The following is a 10,145-nucleotide window of genomic DNA, read 5'->3' as shown; positions in this document are numbered from 1 at the left end:
AAATATTTAACAAAATAATAACATATTTAGAACATTAAATCATTTTCAATTTTCATAAAACATTTAATCCAATTTCAATCAAAGTCAAATTATATATATATTAACTAAATATTTTTTGTACAAGAATCTGTAGTCTATTCAAGTAGTACATGTAAGTACATACATCTACAGTGGATATACATAATATAAGGTTGGTCTTCTTTGAAGAAAATATATCCGAGATCAAAAATAAAGGTAAGAGTGTGATGAAGGTTTCTTATAATGATTATTGAAATATTTCACGGTAAACCCATAAATAGGGTTGTTCCGAATTCCGCCACAAAGAGCATGCCTGGGCAAACTTCTTTGTTACGGCGAATGTCTTATCGGGATCAAACGTATTTTTTTTCTAATGAATATTTTGTTATGTAATAGTGACGTGATTTCACATTTGTCTCCTTAAAAATTATTGACAATATTATACATTTTAGTGACACTTCACTAGATTACCCACTTAATCTACTTACAAATACGTAGCTTATTAATTGTCTGAACTCGGCAACGAGGTGTAGTGAACTTATTTAATTATATTTGCTTTATTTGCTCAAATATATCAAATGACGCTAAAAGTTAATAAGTGTTTAAATCTGCATGTCGGTTTTTTGTTAGACAAATGAGTCAAATAGGTATGTCATGTTATATTTGCTTTTACCGTCCACAATCCTGCTCAGTAGGACAGCATTGCTTTCATCACTTGATATTTATACTAATTTTATTAATGTGAAAGTAACTCTGATTGCCTGTTCCACTTTTCCAGCATCACAGTAGTGATTTTGAATGATGAAATTTAGTACGAAGCAAGCTGGATGGACATAAGCATTATTTTTAAATTCACAGCACGAGAACAAAATTTGATAAATAAGCCATTACTATACTAATCACGTTATTTTATAAATGATTTAAAAAAAACTCATATTTGTTGACTGGAATTAAAACGATGAAAAAGAGTAACCACTGAGATTCTTGCCGGTTCTTCCCTTCTTCAGGTTCAGAACTCAATGTGTAATAATAATAATAATAATAATATCCTGAGACATTTTTCACACACGGCCATCTGATCCCAAATTAAGCTTGTACAAAGCTTGTGCTATGGAAACCAGACAACTGATATACTACATATACTATTTTTCTTTTGTAAATACATACTTATATAGATAATTACACCCAGACTCAGAACAAACACACATGTTCATGCACACAAATGTCTGTCCTGGGTGGGAATCGAACCCACAACCTTCGGCGTGAAAGGCAAGTATCTACCAACCACGCCAACCGGCTCGTCAAACATGTAACATGACGATCCAAAAGTGCCCGTATAAGCCTTCATGAATAGACATTTATTTGAGTTGATTTGACGGGTCTATATTCTTTATATATTGTATACAACAAATATTGGTATGTTTGTAAATTTAAATGCTAAAATATACACTGTTATCCTTCAGGATCTCACAAAGCGAAATACACAAAATAAATATTCAAATCGATTTCTATTATGGCTTTAGAACCCTGCGAGTCGAAAGGCATAGTTCTAAGATGAATCGGTATCAACAAATTGTTCTGAATAATTCATCAAAGCAGCAAGCGCTGACAAATGAAATCTAATGAATAGGATATGAGATAGGAGAGAGGAAAACACGCAGATTCGAGAAACTTTCACGGGTTTTTTGTCGCGTAACAATAGCTTTGTTAACAACATTTACTCGTAGGATTTATTTATTTAAAAAAATACTTATATGAATAAATAAAAATAAAAGAACTTTCGAAACCGATCCACAATTACCGATTTAAATTAAGAAATAGTCATACAAACACAGAACCTCCATTTTTCAAGTCAAGCAACATAAATAAATTATTAAGCTATAGAAAGTACATTGTTAAAAGCCAAAATGTGTAAATATTTTTACAACTCTTTAAAATAAAAAAAAATTCATTCATCTCTGCCGAATCGTCATTGTATATAATTAAATTGAAAATAAAACTATCATGGAATTTATTTTGTAAATTATTTTTCATAATTAAATGACAATGTAATAAAAAAATATTTTAACGATAAAATACTCAATACAATCGAATTTAAAATTGATCTTTTATATCAACATTTAAAATCATTTGAAGTGATTAAAAAGTGTTAATACCCTTAATAAATAATCAAGTCCTTTAACATATTATTTATCAAATAGTTTCGAAATAAGTTAATTTCTTACGCAAGTGGATTAGAAGCTAGAAGCAGACATCTAAGAGAAAACCTTTCAACTTCAAACTTATTAATAATTTAGATTTCAATAATCCTAAATTTGATTCACTCTATTGCTCTACAAGAAAATTAAGGGATAATTCCACTCGTCAACTTATAGGATACAAAATTGTAAAGTCATGTTCTAGAAAGTTTATTGAGAATACTGAATTTGAGTAATTCGACAGGCACAAAGCTCTCGCGATCCTTTGATATTGCTTTAGCGCTATTTATGCCTGTGTTACACTGAATACGATATTAATCTAAATATATAAACAACTAATAGATAACTAATACTTTACAATGTATATTTTATTAAATAACATAATGTGTATTTATATTTACAAAAAGCCGAGATGGCCCAGTGGTAAGAATGCGTGAATCTTAACCGATGATCGTGGGTTCAAACCCGGGCAAGCACCACTGAATTTTCATGTGCTTAATTTGTGATTATAATTCATCTCGTGCTTTTCGGTGAAGGAAAACGTCTTATTTCACTGAAATTCTGCCACATGTGTATTCCACCAATCCGCACTGGAGCAGCGCGGTGGAATAAGCTCCAAACCTTCTCCTCAAAAAGGGAGAGGAGGCCTTTAGCCCAGCAGTGGGACATTTATAATCTGTTACGGTATTTATATTTCGGGTGTCCGTAGATCTTATTTGAAAGTACCATAATATTATAAAAAATAGAAGAACTATACATATATTAATTTTTGAGCAAATGACATAAATAATTCAAGTGTAAATAATTAAATAACCTACAAGTAAAGTTTTATGTGTACACTTCCTTACCGATTTATTTATCTCATTTCCCCCGAGCAAAGGTTGGAAGAAAACGCTTTTTTAGCAATAAGACCTCCTTTTGTACATTAATAGTTTTTTGTTTGTATTTATAACCGTATGTTTCTGTAAATCTTTTGGTGTAACATAAAGCATATTCTAATAATTCTAATTGTAACATGATTTATTTTTAAAAGTTTTAGTGTTCCAAGACCTTATCATGAAATGTCGTCAAAGTAACCCGATATCGCTTATCTCTTGATGGTATGCTATCTTTACAAAGAACGCATATTATTTTATTGATATATTTATACACACTATACGATACTTATATATATTTTAATATGAAATGAAAAGCGTCTATTTAGATTAATACGAGACGCTTTGAAATTTCTTTACATATTATACAAGAATATGAAAGTTTTTATTTGAATACTATGATGTTGAATTAAATAAAAACTTTTTCATCTGAAATATTTATTGGCGCATCTTAAGGGTAAGACCGACTCGTAGGCCGTGACGACAAACGATACGTTCTCTTATGCCATAATGCTCTCCTTGGCGTGCGTTGCGCACATATTAAATACTTCGTTGCTATATGTTATTATAATCATAATAAGAAAAATATATTCATTTTATTAATAAAACTCTATGCTACCTACAATATTTACTGATTTTATTATAAGTAAATAACCATAACACCGATTTCTTCAACTGGCCGTCATATATATATATATATATAGTTAATTTCAATTTTTAAAATAACTAATATATAGTAACAATAGGTACCGATTTTCACACGACGTTCTTTGTAGCGAAGTGTATCATTCAGAAATAAATATGTATTTGTTGTTTTGTAGTGAAGTAAATTTTCAACACGACACAGCTTAAACACGGTAGCTTTAATTAAAAACAAAGTATAATTGTAATATTTATTAAACAAACAATAAATGGAATTTTTATAGTTAACTCGAAATAACACCTTGAGCTTCAACTTCGTAAGGACTTTATGTATGATTACAATTTCACAAAAAATATTCCACTGTAATGTTTAATGAATTAAATAAATATTATATTGGAAGAAAAAAAAATATTTTTATTGTTTTGTATTAAAAATCAATTTTAGAAGGTATTGTGATATAAAATTTTCGTAAGATCGGTACTAGCAACATTTATTAATATAGACTATCAAATACAAAACAACGGGAGACGTGTTCTACTTACGAAAACATTTTTAAATTTCGAACTATAGGTATTAATTTACATCATCCAATATTCTAACATGTTCATGTGCAAAATGTTCAAACACTATTCACCCTAGCGGTATTTAATAAAGTTTTTGAAAGGGCTACAAGCTCGTTAAACATGCTAGCCGCTCTAAGCGATGCTATGCCAAAAAGATTCTAATTTGACGTGCCGATACACTCACAGAGGACCACGGAACAAACACTGGCATCCGTGTACTTTGTGTGCCCATCCTGTTGCTATCCTTTGTATGAGATAATCTCATTATCAAATTGAGGACATGGAAACTTAAATTAGAATTTTACTTTACGACCCACTCAGCATTAGAATTTTACTTTACGAACCAAACAGCTTTATTTGGTATTGTTGTGTTCTGATTTGAAGGTAAGTGAGCCAGTGTAACTATAGGCACAAGGGGCATAACATCTTAGTTCCTAAGTCGCATTGGCGATGTAAGGAATGCTTAATATTTACCAGGTGGCCTATTTTTTGACTAACATTTAACAATTACATGACGATCATTTTTATTTATAAAATAAATTATGAACATTTTGTTTTAAATCATAATACTTTATTCAACGTAGAATCATTACACTTTACTTATTGATAGTCAAATTAGAAACTACCACCGGTTCAGAAAATAAACACCCAGCTCTGAGAAGAACCGGCGAAAGAAACTCAGCAATTTTTATTATTTAATTTAAATTTGTTTATTTTATTAATTTGAAATACACAAAATTGTCTCGTAGTGATCTTGCTCAATATATCAATTTCTCTTCTTCATTATTTTAATGTTTGTGTCGGGTCAATATTGTCAATTAAAGCTGTGCAAAAGTAGGGGAAATTAAAGCTTAAACGCATAGGCATTTATTATAAGCTATCTATAATATTTGACCAAGAAACAACGATAGCGTGATCTAATCGATCACTAACGCCATCTAGTTTCACATTATATTTATATGATGGATATAATACTAATATGAACAACAACATTATCAAACAATAACGAATATAAAGATCAACATACGATATTCTTACACGTATAGTTTCGGCTTTCGTCTATTGAATATCGTCTTGTTTATAAGTACCGGACGTTTCTACGCCTTAGGCAAGGATCCAATATAATAGAATACTTTAACGTTATTTGCAGTACATGGGTGCTTATACGTATAGCAGATCAGCCTCAGGCCAGTATTAATGTGAGGTACGGTAAATCGTGTCGACACGAAGACAACTCCTTATTCGGATTAAGGCTAGACTTCGTTCCGTCAAGATCCCTATTTCTTTGATAGCATTGTTGTTTTAGTCCTGAGGCATTATTCCAAAGTGTATTTTGATAATTGTACTACAAATATGGGCTTAGTTTGGTTTTCAATGTAATTGTAGCAGTTGCATCAACTAAGTTATAAAGATTTATCGTGTCAATATTTAAAAATATACACGTGAGAAGATTTTTTTAGAACCAGTAACTAGCCTGTGAATGTCACAGTGCTGGGCTAAGGCCTCCTCTCCCTTTTGATTGGAAGGTTTTGGAGCTTATTCCACCACGCTGCTCTAATGGGGGTTGGTGAAATACACATGTGGCAGATTTTCAGTGAAATTAGACACATGCAGGTTTCCTCACGATGTTTTCCTTCAAATTAAGCCCATGAATATTCAGTAGTAGTTGCCCGGGTTTGAACCCACGATCATCGGTTAAGATTCACGCGTTCTTACCACTGGGCCATCTCGGCTTCTTAGAAGATTTTTAATTGATTTTATTTTGGCTTATTAGTAAAATACGATATTTTCTACTGTAAAAGTTAGGCTTCGTAGGTACTTTGAATAATAAGTGCTCCAAATGTTAGTATACTGTAACATATTAAAGGAAGCAATACAAGGCATGCCTTTTAAGTTATGTCGTTTCCATATTTCCCGGCAAGTTTGAATTTGGAACTGTTCTATATTCGAATGTGTTTAAATTTTGAATCTCAAAACAGTTGAAAGTATTAGGATTAATGCTATTGTTTAGTCACAGCGTCGATTGGAATCTGTCAGGTTACGTACGAAAATGAATCTTTCTAAGGAAAATGTTCGTGCAATAATTTTCTACAATTTTAGAAGAGGCCTGACACGGCTTCAGTGTTTTGAAGAGCTAACATCTGTGTTCAGTGATGAAGCCCCATGTCTGTGAACTGTCAAACGCTGGTATTTAGAATTCCAGCATGGACATACTAGTGTTAGTGACAAATTTCGCGAAGGACGCCCAAAATCCGCTTTCACTGAAGATAACATCATTGCTGTGAGACAACTAATTCTCGAAGATCGTCATGTGACATATCGAGAGATAGAGGCTCTATTAGGCATCTCAGGGACAACCATTCAGAAGATCTTGCATGAAGCGCTTGGCGTAAGAAAGCTAGTTTGCCGTTGGATACCGCATCTGCTTTCCAACGATCACAAGGCGGCCCGCGTCAGATGGTGTAAGAAAACTCTTCAAAGGTTCAACCGAGGAGAGTCAAATTACGTCTACGACATCATAAGTGGTGACGAATCTTGGATCTATGCCTACGATCCCGATTCCAAACAACAATCTACAATGGGTCTTTCAAGTTGTTCGTTCTCAAAGCACTTCAAAGAAGATGGTGGCCACGTTCGTTGGAAAAACCGGCCATGTTACGACTATTGCACTTGAAGATCGTAGAACGGTTAACGCAGAGTGGTATACCACAGTTTGTTTACTACAAGTCATCGCCGAACTTCGAAAATCTAACTCAAAGCGACACATCATCCTGTACCACGACAACGCAAGCTCACACAGCGCTCGTTAAACGATTGAGTATTTGAAGCAGGAAAAAGTAGAAATTCTTGACCATCCTCCATACAGTCCTGACCTAAGCCCTAACGATTTCTTTACATTTCTTAAAATTAAGAAAAGTCTTCGTGGTCAAAGGTTCCAGTCCGGTGAAGAAGCAGTCGACGCTTTCAAGTCAGCCATTTTAAACACCCCCACTTTAGAGTGAAATAAATGTTATAATAACTGGTTTGAGCGAATGGAAAAGTGAAAATACTTTGAAAAACAATAAAAACTACTGTTAGGTTCTAGTTGTGTTTTTTTCTTCAAACGACAAAACTTAAAAGGCATGCCTCGTATAATATGGGTACACACTTTCTGAAATTACAATTATAATAAAAATGTTGTAAAGCTTTTTTTACAACGTAATCATGCATCCCTGACTTCTGAAGTTACTCGTATTAACCATACGTCTGTCTTTCCATACAATTACATTTTTTTTGTTTTTGAACGGTGTAATATAAAATTAACATATGTGCGTATGGATGTGTATAATATAAATGTGTGCGTAATTCTTATTTAATTAATTAAAATAAATAGTCTTGAAACGTGAGCTATTGTTTTTACGTTATGTAGGTTGGAGTGAATCGTTCTAAATACAGAGTAATAATTATATAAAATTTCTATATTATTTATTATGAAATGTGAAATTTAATGATATATTAAAAATGCCAACTTTAAAAATGTTATTATATAAGCTGAAAATGCTTAGTTAAAATGCTTAATGCCGACACATACAGTGATATTGGTAAAGTTTTCAACAAGCAATAATCGCACCTCGGATTAACCTCATTGGTTACGATATTGCCTTTGCGCAAAGTTACTATATCTCAGATACAAAAAACATATGTTGAAACTTAGACTTAATTTATTTTTCCACTTGAAAATTCCGTTTCTCCCTCGTGAAATTCAGTTTGTGACAATAAGTCTCTTATTTAATTAAATTAATTTATAATTACTGCAATAAATCATAGCATATTGTACTTATGGGTAATATAGATTTCTAATGTTAAAATAATTATTAAAATCGGTTCAACGTTATCAGCGGTTATCAGAACAAACAAATATTGCCTCTTTATAACATTAAGCACGTATAAAGTTCACGAGAAACCGCCTCCTCTTTGTGACAATTGTTACTCTATTCAGAATAACATTGAAAGCAAATAATAACTTGCAACAAGTATACATTCTAAAATAACAGCCCTCAATACGTCCTTATCCATGCGTTAACTGCAAATACTGCAATTAACGACCAAGTTAACACAAGTAAGTAAAACAAAGGACAAATTACAACTTTAATATCATGTTGACATAAGCGTTGACATAAACGAGCTTTCTCATAATAAACGATTGAGAAATTCGAATACACAATTCAATGTTTGCTTTAGTTACTTAAGGCTTGCTCACATTTGTCTGTTTACTGATTTTAATGTTTAGTAAACAAAAGAGCATTTTAGTAATTCACATTGTATTTAATTGTACATATTTATGTGAAGTGGTTCTCATACTGCTTTATTACACGTTGAAAGTATTTCTATCATAAAAATTTAATTACTTATGTTAATATACGAGTATAGTAATAATAATGTCCTCCAGACCGATTTCGGCCACGGCGGCCAATCTCAAGAGAGAGGCAAACTACGCAGGAGATATTATAGTGCACAAGTATGTAGTACACTCTCTATTCCTTAACTCTCATAATCGGATGGGACGGCAACCCGAAACGACCGGCACAAGTTCAGGCGCAAGACCAACGGCTTTTCAAGGCACAGGAGTGAAGACACTTCCAACTTCAAGACTCCGGGCTGCTACTGAGAAATTTCTGACCGAAAAACCCAATAACTTTTTATTGGCCCGACCTGGGAATTGAACCTAGGACCTCCGGGTCTGCGGCCTTACATCAAGCCACTAGACCAATGAGGCAGTCAACATATACATATACATCATATACATATACACACCCTTCGTGTTGGTATATTATTATACATAAATTTGGATGAGTTGTATACATGTTGTAATATAATATATTTAACAAATTATAGTATTTCAGTGTCAGTATTTTTTGTGGGAAAGTATTTTGTTTATTGTTTTCTACTAGAGTATTAAACAAATACTAGTAACTTGTTCATGACACTAGCTCATTGTTCATTAACAAATAAAAATCGCAAGCACTGCTTCATTCAAGTATCTGACGAATGAATGGATGCACAAAAGCCTTTCGAATATAGGTTTCATGTATATCTTCCATAAATAATTATTTTATAGATTTTGCTTTATTTATTTATTGTTTTTTAATCACTGGTAGTATTAGGAGACACCCTTACAGCAACTTTGTAATAAGCTGGTTAAGCCGTTCGAGCAAGTGCACTAGCATTATACACTGTCCTACTGGTTGAGCTTTGTCGTTTACTTGTTAGATAATATTGTTACGCTTTCTCTACTGAGAAGTCCCCTTTGTTGCATTTTATGCATAATAATTACATTGAACATTATTATAGCAAGTTACATTTAATGCAAATTACATCAGAACAATTAAACAGCCTTACATGTCTCTTTCTGGACAAAGGGCTCCTCTCTTCTTGAAAAGAAGATTTAGAAATTTCTAAGAAGAGATCCACCACGCTGCTTTAATATGGTTTGGTGTATACACGTGTGGTAGAGCTCGTGCATGTAATTACACTGACTCACTCACCCTTCAACACTAAGTACTGCTGCTTTGCGGTAAAATATCTGATAAGTGGGTGGTACCTACCCAGACGAGCTTGCACAAAGACCTACTACCAGTAAATGATTATAGATTTTCACAAGACATACAGGTTTCTACATGTTATTATATATAAACCAAAATGTATTTAAGATTAACATGTCTTAACTACTGAGCCATCTTGATTCTCGACTCATTTACATAATATTTCGTTACTTGATCATATATACATGAGTGCTTTCAATACCTAATCATATTAACATAACATTAAATAATTATAGACGTAATTAAAAACACAGATTTATGATAAC

At 32.5% G+C, this 10,145-nt stretch overlaps 1 pseudogene; it reads right to left on the bottom strand.

Moving 5' to 3' along the window:
- Nucleotides 1-7,793: 7,793 nt before the first annotated feature.
- LOC126772595 (U4 spliceosomal RNA) lies at nt 7,794-7,952 on the bottom strand (annotated as a pseudogene).
- Nucleotides 7,953-10,145: the final 2,193 nt, after the last annotated feature.

The sequence above is a fragment of the Nymphalis io genome, chromosome 12 (assembly GCF_905147045.1).
Source record: "Nymphalis io chromosome 12, ilAglIoxx1.1, whole genome shotgun sequence".
Classification (NCBI taxonomy): Eukaryota; Metazoa; Arthropoda; class Insecta; order Lepidoptera; family Nymphalidae; genus Nymphalis; species Nymphalis io.
The sequence above is the reverse complement of the archived record's forward strand: the minus strand, read 5'-3'. Positions and strand labels throughout refer to the sequence as shown.